Source organism: Salvia miltiorrhiza, unplaced genomic scaffold, assembly GCF_028751815.1.
Source record: "Salvia miltiorrhiza cultivar Shanhuang (shh) unplaced genomic scaffold, IMPLAD_Smil_shh original_scaffold_468, whole genome shotgun sequence".
Lineage (NCBI taxonomy): Eukaryota > Viridiplantae > Streptophyta > Magnoliopsida > Lamiales > Lamiaceae > Salvia > Salvia miltiorrhiza.
In genome coordinates, this window is record NW_026651556.1 from 408,829 (window position 1) to 422,911 (window position 14,083).

Sequence of the window (14,083 nt, forward strand, 5' to 3'; positions counted from 1 at the left end):
GATTTTTTTGGGTAACAAGCATGCATTTATTTGGGACGGATTTTGAGTATATATATATATATATATATATTTTAAATTTAAAGATATCGATTGATTAACACGATATATATAGTGTTATATAGTACTATATATCAACATTCAAGAATAACACAATATATATATATATATATATATATATATATATATATATATATATATACAAATAATTTCAAAGAATATATGTATTGAAATTAAGATATTAAAGGGAAAAAAAAATTTAAGATAGATACGCATGGATATATTAAATAAAATTCAGCAAAATAGTAAAAATTAATATAAACATACAAATAGATAGAATACAAACTTTTATTTCGATATATCATCGATCCGGCCGGTAATTGTCAAGGAAAAATGTATCCGGCCGGGTCATTTTTTACCTGAAATGTACCCGGTCGGATACATTGCTCTGGCCATTTCACCGGCCGGATCGATGATATATCGAAATAAAAGTTTGTATTCTATCTATTTGTATCTTTATATTAATTTTTACTATTTTGCTTAATTTAATTTAATATATTGTTTAAGTGTTAATTAGTGTCCGGTCGATATATTTACAATTTAAAGATATGAACACTATATATATATATATATATATATATACAGTGACTTACAAAATCATTGCATGCACAGATTGAAATCATTTCGGTCATTATTGTAAAGAAATGCATTGAAACTAAAAAATGTGTAAGATTGTGTAAGAGAACCGAAATCATTACATTTGATGTTGACCCACTTAAGGGTTAATTAGTAATTTAGGGCATGGATAGCTTTGCATGATAAGGGTGGACATTTTTCAAAATATGAATAAGGAATGGGGCACTTTTGTCTATTAACACTTTCTTTTTAGTGCTCTACCATTTTTTTTTTAATCTAGTGCCCTACCGATTCACATGAACTACATCCCCAGCTTTTTGAAATAACTACAACCATGATTATAAAATCGAAATTTGTAGTCTAACTAGTAAATAATTAATCACGAATTTAAAAAAAAAAAAAAACTAGTAAATAAATCACGAATTAAAAAAAAACTAGTAAATAAATTACCAATCCATATATATTATATGTGCAATAGTAATACATTATACAAAGTTGCAATTTTCACCCGAACTTTCAAATTAGCCAAAATATACCTGAATTTATATTTTTTGTTGTAAATTTCACCTGAACTTGCAATGATTGAACTCCGTCGAGGTGAAATTTACAACAAAAAATATAAATTCAGGTATATTTTGGCCAATTTGAAAGTTCATGTGAAAATTGCAACTTTTATCAAAGTTCGTGTATTTTTTTGCTATAATCCCAAAATATAAATTGACTCAAAGTTCTAAAAATTCTCAACGTGGCACTTCTTTAATTGGAAAAAGCGGTGACCTTCAAGTAATATTTGATTTAGAATATATATCCAACTCAAAAAAGTAATGATAACGGAAATATAAATATATTAAAAAGGTTTTCTGAAATTATTTCGAGACTGTTAAGCTCAATTAATTTATAACATAGGTATATAATTTATTTGAACGTAAAAATAAAAATGAAGTAAAGCTGCAATCATGGTCTGCAGTCTGCACGCTTCAGATATATGGGCGGAAGGCAACCCCACTTCAAAAAAATCGTAAACATTATTATTAAATCATTTTCAATTTTGATATATAGTGAAAATTGTTAACTTTTTTTCTTTTCTCAACTGAATATTGTTTTAATGTCTTTTGTAAAAGCACGTGAATTTGCTATCCAGTTTCGAAAGTCACCCTTTTGATCATTATTTTATCATTGACTTTGACCTTTGTTTATTAATTTGTAGAAATGTTTGAGGCTAGGACCCACTTTCAATAACCAGTTCGTTTGCTTGATTTTTGTACTCCACTAATTAATCTTCTAAAAATTTGTGGAAAGGTTTTACTATAAATTACTATAAAATTTATGAGAAATACTTCTCCATCCAATTACAAATATCTCATTACTTTTGAACACGAAGATTAATAAATGTATAATTAATAAATAAAATAAATTAGTGAAAATTATTTAAAAATAGAATATGTTGCCAAAAAAAAAATGAGACATTTGTAATAAAATATCTCATTATGAAAAGTGGGACATTTGTAATGGAATAGATGAAGTAAGATTTAAATATTAACACTACCATAGAATTGTCTAGTATTAACACAATTCTAGTGACATCAAGAATTGTGCCATAAAATTTGTTATATTTTTTAATGTAACAAAATTTAATTACACCAACACATGTATGTATCTATATGGTTTAATTACACATAAAAAATGTAAGTGAATTTTGTTATATTTAAAAATATTATAAATTTTGTAACATCAAAACCTATATATACAAAATATTTGGATTACATGTAAGAGTCTCTCTCTCTATATATATGTATATATATGCGCGCGTGCGCGTGAATGTATATCACACACAACACACTCTCACAAATATTATTATATTAGTTTTAATTATTTAATAAAATTGTTTTTTATCAAATAACTAATTGATAATGAATTATATCGTTATAAAAATAGCTATATTTTCATATGTCACAAAAATAATTACACTTTTACATGTTACAAAAATAGTTACACATTCAAATGTCACTAAATTAAATAACATGTCTTTACTTTTGTGACACACATAATAGCTACTCAACTATAACATGTCATAGTTTTAGTTAATTACATTTATAAGTATCACTATTTATAAAAAATAATGTCACTATTAGAACATTTTGTTGTAGTATGTTTGAACATAAAATTAATATTTTTGAACAGGTAAATTAATTATATATATGATTAATAATGACAAAGTTGAGGTACTTAAAGACTCTCTTTTGCGAGAGGTTTTGAGTTCAGTCTTGTCTGTACGTATGTGGTATAGTATTTTTTTCAAATGTTTACACGCATCACATGGTTGATTCTTTTTTATTATTTTTTATTTTCTCTCAAACGAAAGAGATAGATAATAATCTTCAAATATAATTAGGGTACTTGCAAAATAAATCAGGAATTGAAGTACTTGTATTTATTTTGTATTTTGGATCTTACCTGAGAAACCATCATCGACTAAATAAAATTTAGTAGAGAATGAATAAATTATGTCGCTTACGTGTAATCGAACACAAAAATAAAATGTACAATATTTATATCTTATTAATTTTATTTTTAGTTTCATGCTAAACATTAACGTTTAGACCACGTTGACATTCACATAATCTTTTCGGTCTATTCGGATATTCACGTTCTTTTTTCTGGTTACCGAAAAAATATAGGATCCTCACCAGTAAAAAATATAAAAATTTGATAATATTCACAAAGTTTAAAAATGAAGTAAAATTGCAAAATTCATTGAAGTTAATGATTATTTTTCAATTAATCAATGCAATTGTGGTATGACTTAGAGGGTGTTTGGCTAAACATATTTTCAAAAACGTATAAGATGTAATTTTAAAGAAGCTTATAAGTTATCAAAGTGTTTCGATAATTGAGATTATAAATTAGAAAGTGATTTTTTTGCTAGAGAGAGCAAATATTTAGTAGAGAAAGAAATTTGAAGAGAGATGAACTAGAAATGATATATAATGAAAATAATAAATTATAATTAAATAATATTTGTAAAATTATTGTTGCATATAAGATTATGAAAAAATAAGTTGGGGTAGGGGAACTTATTTTTTGAGGAGCTTATAAGCTTTTGGAACTTATTTTTAGAGCTTATAAATTATTTAAGAGCTTATTTTGTCAAAACACTTTGAAGAAACTTATAAATTGTTTTAAAGAGCTTATAAGCTCAGTCAAACACCCCCTTAATGTCAATACACACGAAAGAATCACAGAGCGGCTACATACAAAAAGAAAGATAGTTGGCTTTCGGTGCGGGAGTCTGCATCGTGTGGACCGTAGGTGATCTGTTCTGTCCTATTTCGCCTCGTTCGATGTAGTTACACCATGTAAATTACAATTTTACCAATAAATTATACTTTTATCAATAAATAATGATACTTTTATCAATAACAAATGAAATCATATACATAAAGAAAAATTATATTTTTCTTAAAAACAATGTAGTCGGATGGCCATAATGAAGATTGAAAATCAAATTTTGGCCTCTAATCTTCAAACCACAAAATTTGGCCATTAATTAGGCGGTAAGCCTAATATACCCTTTTTACCCGCCGGACACCTGGATCCGGTTCTACTCCTCTCTCAGTCTGATTCCAATTTCGTAGCCTTCCAGAGGGCGCGGGTACGGCGAGGAGCGGGTGGGCGCTGGAGTAATGGAGCGAGGGAATGGCTCGACCGCTGGGAACTTTGAGCGCTCGCGGGTGAATAGCGCGGCCGCTAGAAGCTTATGGGTGAGTTGCGCTCGCGGGGAAAAGTCAGCGCCCGCTACACGTATGGCACTATTAGTGCCATAAGTGCCAAAATGACCATTTTAAACACTTCCCCGTAGGGTTTAGATGATCCATTCTAGATGTTTCATTTAGGGTTTAGATGATCCATTTAGGGTTTAGATTATCAATTTAGGGTTTTTTGTTTGTATGTTTGTTTCATGTGCTTCATCTTCTTCACATCATGATTTTTTGATTCTATTGTTGTTGTTTCTGTATTTGTGTTGCACGTATGACACTATTAGTGCCATAAGTGCCAAGAGGACTATTTTACTTGGTTTTATTTTGGATTTCCGTTGGCACTTATGGCACTAATAGTACCATAAGTGCCAAAATGACCATTTTACTTGGTTTTATTTTGCATTTTCGTTGGCACTTATGGCACTAATAGTGCCATAAGTGCGAACGGAAATTCAAAATAAAACCAAGTAAAATTAGTGCCATAAGTGCCTAACCCGACCCGGCACGCTACCCACGTGCCTAATCCTACCCGGTCCGCCTAATTAAGGGTAAAAACGTCCGAAATCGTTAAAAAAAGTCAAATTTTACGTTTTTTCAATTAGTGGCCATAAATTGTGTTTTATGCTTCATTTTGGCTACTTCAAACTTTCGCTCTTTTTCTTAAATGTCAATGATACTTTGCAAATTATACTTTTTTATAATTTTTTATAAAAATGAATAAGTACTTTTTACAAAAGTAAATGATACATATCTATAAACATATATATATATATATATATATATATATATGGCACTTTTAATAATTAATAATAATAATAATAATAATCATAATCATAATAATAATAATAATAAATTTTTGGATGACATGTATTTGATTGGATCAGGTCTATCATTCAAGCGGGTCGTGCATAGAGAGTGTGTGAGAATCTATTTTTGGGAGAAAGAAATTAAATTCAGTAAAAATCAATAATAAGTAACAGTCTTTGAAATTTGTATATAAGTTTAAAATTATGACACAAGTGGTTGGAAGAAAAGGTTATAGTAGATCATCCTATTTATAGAAATAGATATATGGTGTTAGAATGAAAGTAGGAGTATTAGATAAGAGAAGATGATGAAAAAGATTATATGATTATGGAGGGGACAACGTATGCAGGCTAAGAGTCACTCCTCTGCATGTTTTGGGCCCAACAATAAGATTGTGACATTTCCTCATTCATTTCTAAATAAAATGTTCCATTCTCTTCTCTTTCCCATAGGTCTCATTTTTCTGTTTGGGGGGGCCCGGGTCCCGTCCCCACTTTACTAAAAATATATTTCTTCTCCAATTTCTTTTATATTTGTGTTTGTCTATCTAAATCTAAAAGCTACCAATCATATATATAAAAAGGTGAGGTTTAGTTTGGTCATGTCAAAGTGTTGGGTACAGGGGTAGAAAAAAAAAACTAATAGGTGCTGTATTTTTTTAGTTTGAAATTTTCAGAAGATAATTTTCCAGTAAAAATTGTTGGTATAAAAATTGATAATTTAATCATTTATGACATTATATCAATTTTAAGAAGAATAATGGATAAGATATAAAGTGATATGATGCCTAATTCTAACCAAAACTAGCTATATAGTAATAGAAAATTATAATCATGTAATTACAAATACAGAAATAATAATAATTTTTTCTATTATGCCCTTTACACGTATTAGAATTGGATATTAGCTCCAGTAATATTACCTAATGAAATTTTGTATGTGGTTTTTGTTATAATTTAATTTTTTGAATTCCAGTTAGGTATATCTGATAATCTGGATACACATAATGATATGAACTGATTCACAGTTGTAGTGATATAATAATGAAAATATAAAGTCCTAAATGACTTTTATAATAATGAAGTTCAAGACTTTAATAGATTTCTGCAGACTTTTAAAATTTGGATGTATTCGTTCAAAACTTTTAAAAGTCTATGAAAATTTGTGTGTATTCGTTCAAGACTTTTAAAAGTCTATAAAAATTTGGGTGTATTCGTTCAAGACTTTTAAAAGTCTATGAAAATCTAGAGGTATTTAAAAATCTACAGACTTTAAAGTTGGAATGACTTTCATTGATTTCATTGAATAAATACACGCGAACAAATCCGACCGCAAACTACGAGAATTCAAATCTTGAGAGTTTCCAGCGCTCGCTGGGTACCAGCGGACGCGGCTGAAGAAGTCAGTGCCGGCTGGACCTAGCGGCCGCTGATGGAGGAGCTACAACGATGGCTGGGCACCCAGCGATCGCTGGGCGCTGGGTCCAGCGCTCGCTTGCGCCAATGGATGCTGGGATTTTGGGTTTAAAATCCGTAAAAAATCCCGTCAAATTCATGATAAAATCCGTCCAAAATCTGTGTAGATTCATAATAGAATTCCAAAATACACAAAAGAATCTGTGTGAAATTCATAGACTTTTAAAATCCTTGGAGTTTAAAAATCTACAAAATTCCTGAACGAATACACCCCCCTAAATAGACAATAACAAATCTAGCTACTCAATCTTTACCTCACAACTTTTAATAAAAATAAAAGATTGCAATATGGTATTATTTTGAAGAGTAGTGCTATTTGGACAAAATTTGTCCGGACAAAAACAAGGTTAAATTTTTCTAAAATCAATTTATTTATAAATTTTGATAAAATGGATGCTGGGATTTTGGGTTTAAAATCCGTAAAAAATCCCGTCAAATTCATGATAAAATCTGTGTAGATTCATAATAGAATTCCAAAATACACAAAAGAATCTGTGTGAAATTCATAGACTTTTAAAATCATTGGATTTTAAAAATCTACAAAATTCCTGAACGAATACACCCCCCTAAATAGACAATAACAAATCTAGCTACTCAATCTTTACCTCACAACTTTTAATAAAAATAAAAGATTGCAATATGGTATTATTTTGAAGAGTAGTGCTATTTGGACAAAATTTGTCCGGACAAAAACAAGGTTAAATTTTTCTAAAAATCAATTTATTTATAAATTTTGATTCAAGTTTAAAAGGATTTAGTTAGTTTTATTGTTTTCTCCATATTGTAGTTTTTTGGTAATTTTTTAACAATTTTTTATATTTTTTGTTATTTTATTTGTAGTTTGTGTACTTTTAAAAATAATAATAATTAAAAAGGTTATTAAAAAATTACAATATAAAGAAAACAATAAATCCTATTTTATTTTGAACCAAATTTTTTAAATAAATTTATTTTATGAAGTATTTAACTATATTTTGTCCGGACAAATTTTGTCTAAATAGCATTATTGTATTTTGAATCCCTTGATGCACACTTTCTCTCGGCTATACTATTCAACAAAAACCTATTGATTGGGTAAAATCATATATAACTTATAACTTGATATTTACAACGACACACATCATAAAAGACTCACAAATTAATACTCCCTCCCATTTTTAATATAAGTCGTTTCAGCCATTGTCATGAATTTCATTTTATATGTCGTTCAAGGGGTGATTAACCAAAATTAACCTCATTTACTTTCATTAATAGCTTTCGGTTCCTTTTGTTTTACATAGTATTTAAAGAGTCCTCCTTCACACTATTTAATGCTCTTGTTTTTCATTTTTACTTTTTTCAATTAAAAATGCTTTTATAGTCTCCCTCTTAATAGATGTAATTGCCTTCATCTCGATATCGACATCTTCCCTAAGTTCATGCACGTCGAGTTCTATAACAGGATATTCACTACAAAAAAGTCGTTGATTACTGACGGCGAAATGCCGTCGGTAACAAAAGACGGCCGCCGGTAAATAGTGTTACCGGCGGCGATAACGGTGGCAAGCTCCCGCCGCTAAACGGTTCGTCGGCAACGAAAATAACGGCGGCGAACATCCGCCGTCGGCAGTTAACGGCGGCGATGCCGCCGGAATTGTCGCCGTTACACGGCGGAGCCTAGCCGGAGAATTAGCGGCGGCAGCCATCGCCGCTAGTTACCGAGGGCGATTTTGCCGTCGGTAGAGAGCCACCGGAGTCCGGCAGACCCTGCCGGAAAACTAGCGACGGCGATTACCGCCGCTAATTAGCGGCGGCAAAACGCCGTCGGTATCAGGCTACCGCCGTCCGGTGGGTCTTTGTCGGAGGATTGCCGGGTATTTACCGAGGGCAAAAGCCGTCGGTAACTACCGACGGCGTTTTGCCCACGGTAATGTTTTTAATTTTTTTTTTTTTTTTTATTTTATTTTATTTATTTATTTTATTGTATATTGTATATCCACAATTTATTTCCATATTTATACGGTGTTGCATACTTTAGACGAACTTCCCAGTCGGCGACCCGACTTCCCAGTGGGTCACCCATCTTGCTTGTGCTCTGTGTCAAGCACGCTTAACTTTGAAATTCTTTTCGAGTGATCACCAGTACAGAACACTCGTATTATTGATATATCTACATCTATTAATTCATTTAAATGCTATATACTCACTCATATAATTATAATCTTTGAATATGTGGAGATAATACCTGAAATATGTTGTTAATTAGTGATCGAGTTCGTTTCGGTCCTTAATTATTTTTATCGTCGGTAAAATATTTAATTAATATTTAATAATTAATTAATTAATTAATTAATTTTTTTTTAACATTAATACACCAAAAGTGTTTTAATTTGGTTATTATAATGTGATTTGAATTTAATTAATATTTAATAATTAATTAATTAATTAATATTTTTTTTTAACATTAATACACCAAAAGTGTTTTAATTTGGTTATTATAATGTGATTTGAATTTATTTGTTTATGTTAAATGCAATCATCATCATATATTGCCATAAATATATAAAACATAGAGTGGATTTTTAAAATGGCCACTTTCATATTGTAAAGATAAAAAATGTCCACTAAAATAAAAAACTTAAAAAATGTCCACTGTTACCAAAATACCCTTCACATTAAAAATTAAAAAAATGTCCACTTTACATCACCCCTTTAAAAAATCCCGCAATTCACAACCAGTGTGAATTGAGAATTCACAACCAGTCAAATTCACAACCAGAATTTTTTGTTTGTGAATTCACAATTAGTTGAATTCACAGCCAAAATTTAATTCACAACCAGTCGAATTCACAACCAAAATATAATTCACAACTAGAATTTTTTTGTTGTGAATTCACAACAAACAAATTCACAACCAAAATTCAATTCACAACCAGATTTATGTTTGTTGTGAATTCACAATCAGTCGAATTCACAACTAGAATTTATTTTGGTTGTGAATTCAAGTAGTTGTGAATTTGAGTTTTTAAAGTTTGAATTCACAATTCACAACTGAACTGAAACAGTAAATTCACAACTAAACTGAACTGAAACCGTAAACCCTAGTTGTGAATCCTAAACCCTAAACCCTAAACCTAAACACTAAACACTAAATCCTAAATTCACTCTAAACCCTAAACCCTCAAACCTAAACCCTAAACCAGAAATTTTTTGTTGTGAATTCATAACCAGTCGAATTCACAACTAGAATTTAATTCACAACCAGAATTTTTTGGTTGTGAATTCACAACTAGTCAAATTCACAACAAAAATTTAATTCACAATCAGAATTTTTTGGTTGTGAATTAACAACCAGTCGAATTCACAATTAAAATTTAATTCACAACCAGAGTTTATTTTTGTTGTGAATTCAAGTAGTTATGAATTTGGGGTTTTTAAAGTTTGAATTCACAATTAAAATTAGAATTTATTTTGGTTGTGAATTTATAAATTTGGTTGTAAATTCAAAAATATTAAGTTATGAATTCAACGAGCTAGTTGTGAATTCAAGAACATTAAGTTGTGAATTCATCGAGCTGATTGTGAATTCATGGATCTAGTTGTGAATTTAAAAACATTAAGTTGTGAATTTAAGAAAATTACGTTGTGAATTCATAAATCTAATTGTGAATTCAAAAAAATTACGTTGTGAACTCAATATACCATCAAAATACATCAATTACGTTGCTTTTGTAACTCAAACTGTGTTTAGGGGAAATATGTGTCTTCACATATTTCCTATACAGAGCCAGGTAGGCTATCGCCACCATCAGCGGGGCTAGCTGATCCCTCAAACTCAACGGGGTTCATTAACAGAGCGACCTCGTCAACTGTTTTGCTAATTTTTCCAGGACTACTTTTCTTGCTTGAACGTTTATGCGACTGACCGAGCACTAGGGTTGATGTCGTGTCCAGCCACTCTGCTGTTAACCCGTCAACTTCATCGTAGTATATGCGTCACTCAATCTGACAGAAAGTAGTAGGTGAAGATGAGCAAAGACATTTTACCCAGATAGACAAATATCTCATTCAGCTATCATATCAATTCAAGATCAAGACAAGGAAAAGTGCCAAGAAGAACTTACAGCAAGCTTTGTAATGCATATAGACATAAATCTTGGTCCAAGCCCCAAAACTCTGGCTTTCAGAAATTAGTATCTGCCAAGAAGCAAGAAGGAGAACGGTTCAAGAGGTCAAACTCGTACACTAAAACGATCAAGAAAGTAAAAACAGCTTGTCAACTACAACATATGCTAGACTGCCAATAATTGTTGATATTGTGTGCAGTAAATTATAATATAATTACTAAAAATAAAGCGAAAAATCCAGAAGACAAACAAAATTATAAGCAGCAAAACATATAATTTAAAATGCACCATGTAAGAACCATCCCAAGTTCGCAACATATTTATGGTTAGAAACTACGTAGACAAATGAGAGGAAAGAAAGTTAAAAAGTCACTAAACTAGTTGTCAAAGATTGACAGTTTCTGCAAATTTTGTTTAGGCCATTTGAAACCAAAGCAAACCTTTACAAAAATTCATAAAATTTAATCAGCCTATACCAAAGGTATCCTTGAAGACTTGGTAAAAATTTCACAAGAAAATTCGTTCAAATGATCTGCCAAATAAAACATGAAACTCATATACTTTTGCTGTTGGAAAAATATGACAGCAAAACAGGGCATTTTTGAAATAATAAACTGCTATGTTTCAGAGGTCATAAAAATCGAAATATAATGTTTTTAGAAAGGTACCGGAGTCTAGTTTCGTTAAAAAAAAAACGGTGATGCAAAATCCTTCATGGCTTAATAGAAACAAACGTTTTTGTGAAGTCTACCAACAGTTGACAGATTCTGTCAATGATTTTCCAAAATATCTTAAAAATAGCAAACATCATCCAATAGACATGAAATTTTGCAGAGACGAGATAGACATATCATAGATAAACATACTAAAATTTCAAAGCCATCAAGCAATGAAAACACATTGAAACATAATCTTGAAACTGCTGTAAAATTTGACAGAATTCCAGTTTTATTTTCGTTCAACAATTATCATCCATAAATTGTAAATCAACTAGCATGCTTCCAGTATATAAACACTCATAAACTCAATCAATTTCATCAAATAAAATTTGAAATATGAACTAGGCCTATCATAACACAATCAAGTTTCATTATGAATTGATTCAATTCAGTGTGTGAAGACTGACATAGACTACTCTACCTTAATGAGATCTACTAAACAGTGAACATCAATGTCATCTAGGATCAATCCATTGTTTAGTTTCTCCCTCACATACTCTTCCTGTCCATTTTCTGGGTTGATTCTGAAGATAGCTTCAAATTGCACTAGGACGCCTTCTAGGTACTTCAGGTTCGAACTCCACATGAAGGCCAAGAAAGCCATTAAACCTATCAAAGGTAACATGAGCAACATGCCTAACATTGGTAGGGCAACCAATCTCCATTATAGTCTGTTCTTGAACTCTAGACCTGCTTCTGCAACCCACCAAAGATTTCCTAAAAACAGTCAAGGAAACAATTGAAATTACAACACACAATTGTCATCTACATATAGGCATTTCGTCGAACACCTCATGTGCACAAATTAACAAGTAGAAAGGTAAAACCATTTAGCCTTGTCGACGAACCTATAAGAGGCATAAGAAAACGTCCCGTGCGTCCAGCAATGGTGGATTAATTTCAAAAAAATTTACATCTGACTTGTCGCAGCAGGGAGAAAGATTAAATTGAAAAAATTATAGAACACAAATTAGGGGAAAAAGAAACCTGCTGGCTGCTGCTGCCGAACGGAGGTGGTGGCGAGGGTTAGTGCGGAGGAGCGGCGAGATCAGGCGGAGGAACGGCGAATGAGAGCAGCGCGAGCGCGACACCGCAGTGAGGCGAGGGCTACCGACGACTGGAGGAGCGGCGAACCAAGAGCAGCGCAAGAGCTAGGGCAAAATGAAATGTAGGACTTTAATTTCAATTCTCCCAGAAGCGCGTCTTCTTCCCCGGTGAGTCAGCACTGGCGGAGCAACGCTGCCGCGCGCGCGGCTCCCTCCGTCTCAGAACAGCAGCGTAGCGGTGGTGGTGGGCGGCAACTGTGGAGCGGCGGCGAGGACGAGAAGGAAAGGAAGAGGGAGAGAGAGAGAGTGTGACGTGAAGGTGAAGAGAGAGAGGAGAGAGAGAGAAATGAGTGGCCATTTTTTCAAATTTTAAAGTAAGGGTATTTCTGTCTTTTCAACTACAAAGTGGACAGTTTTTATCATTTTTATCTTAGTGGACATTTTTTATCTTTACAATATGAAAGTGGCCAGTTTTATATATTTGCTCTAAAACATATATAGTTTTAATAATTAAAGCACTTGAAATATATAGTTCAATAAAACATAAATTTGAAAAGAAAGTGCAAATGTAATTTTGTTTGAAAACATAAATATATAGTTTTAATAATTCTAAGCATCATCATCATCATCATCATCATCATCATCATCATCATCGGCATCAGGCCCTGGAGGTGGCTGAGCATTATACATCCTCATAAACGCCTCCAATTGAGCCATGCGGTCCTGCATCTGTTGGCGTGCTGCCTGCTCTGCCGCCATGCGGTCCTCCATCTGTTGGCGTTGTGCTTGCTCTGCCGCCAATTGCTCCTCCAGCGTGGAGATCCGTGTCTCATAAAGCTGCTGAGACACCGCAGAACTGCCCGTGCTGCGGATAGACCCCCTACTAGCCTGACTCCGCCCGGCACTCCCGACGCCGTAGATCCGTGACCTATCCGGATGCACCACCTCCAAATACACCTCGTCTAGCCGGTCCTGTCGTCCTGTGGCAGCGGCCAGTCGATGAACCTCGGCCTAATTCATACATAACAATGCATAATTGTTAGAAAATAAATACATTCACTAAATATTTGAATAAACTTAAACACTTACGTCAATTCTTGCATCTCTCGGAGACGTAAACTAGGAGGGAAGATACGCTCAAGTTTGTAAAGAGTAACAACTATCTTCTCACTCAGTATTCTCATGTCATATATCGCCATGTTGCGGGATGTTGATTCTCTGAAGAAGAAACTTAACTCTGTAATTGCCTCCCAAACATTCTTAGGAAGAAGTTCTTTAAATGCAACAGGCAGAAGGATTTGCATGAACACGTGACAGTCGTGACTTTTCATGTTGTGCATCTTCAGGGCGTTCATGTCAACGCATCTACTAATATTTGACACGTACCCATCTGGAAACTTAAGACTCTTGATCCATTGAAGTAAGATCTTCTTCTCTTCCCTGTCAAGCGTATAACATGCTTTCGGATACCCTCGAGTTCCATCCACTTTCTTCAACTCTTTCCGCTTGCAGAAGGTGTTCAATTCTTCTCTAGATTTT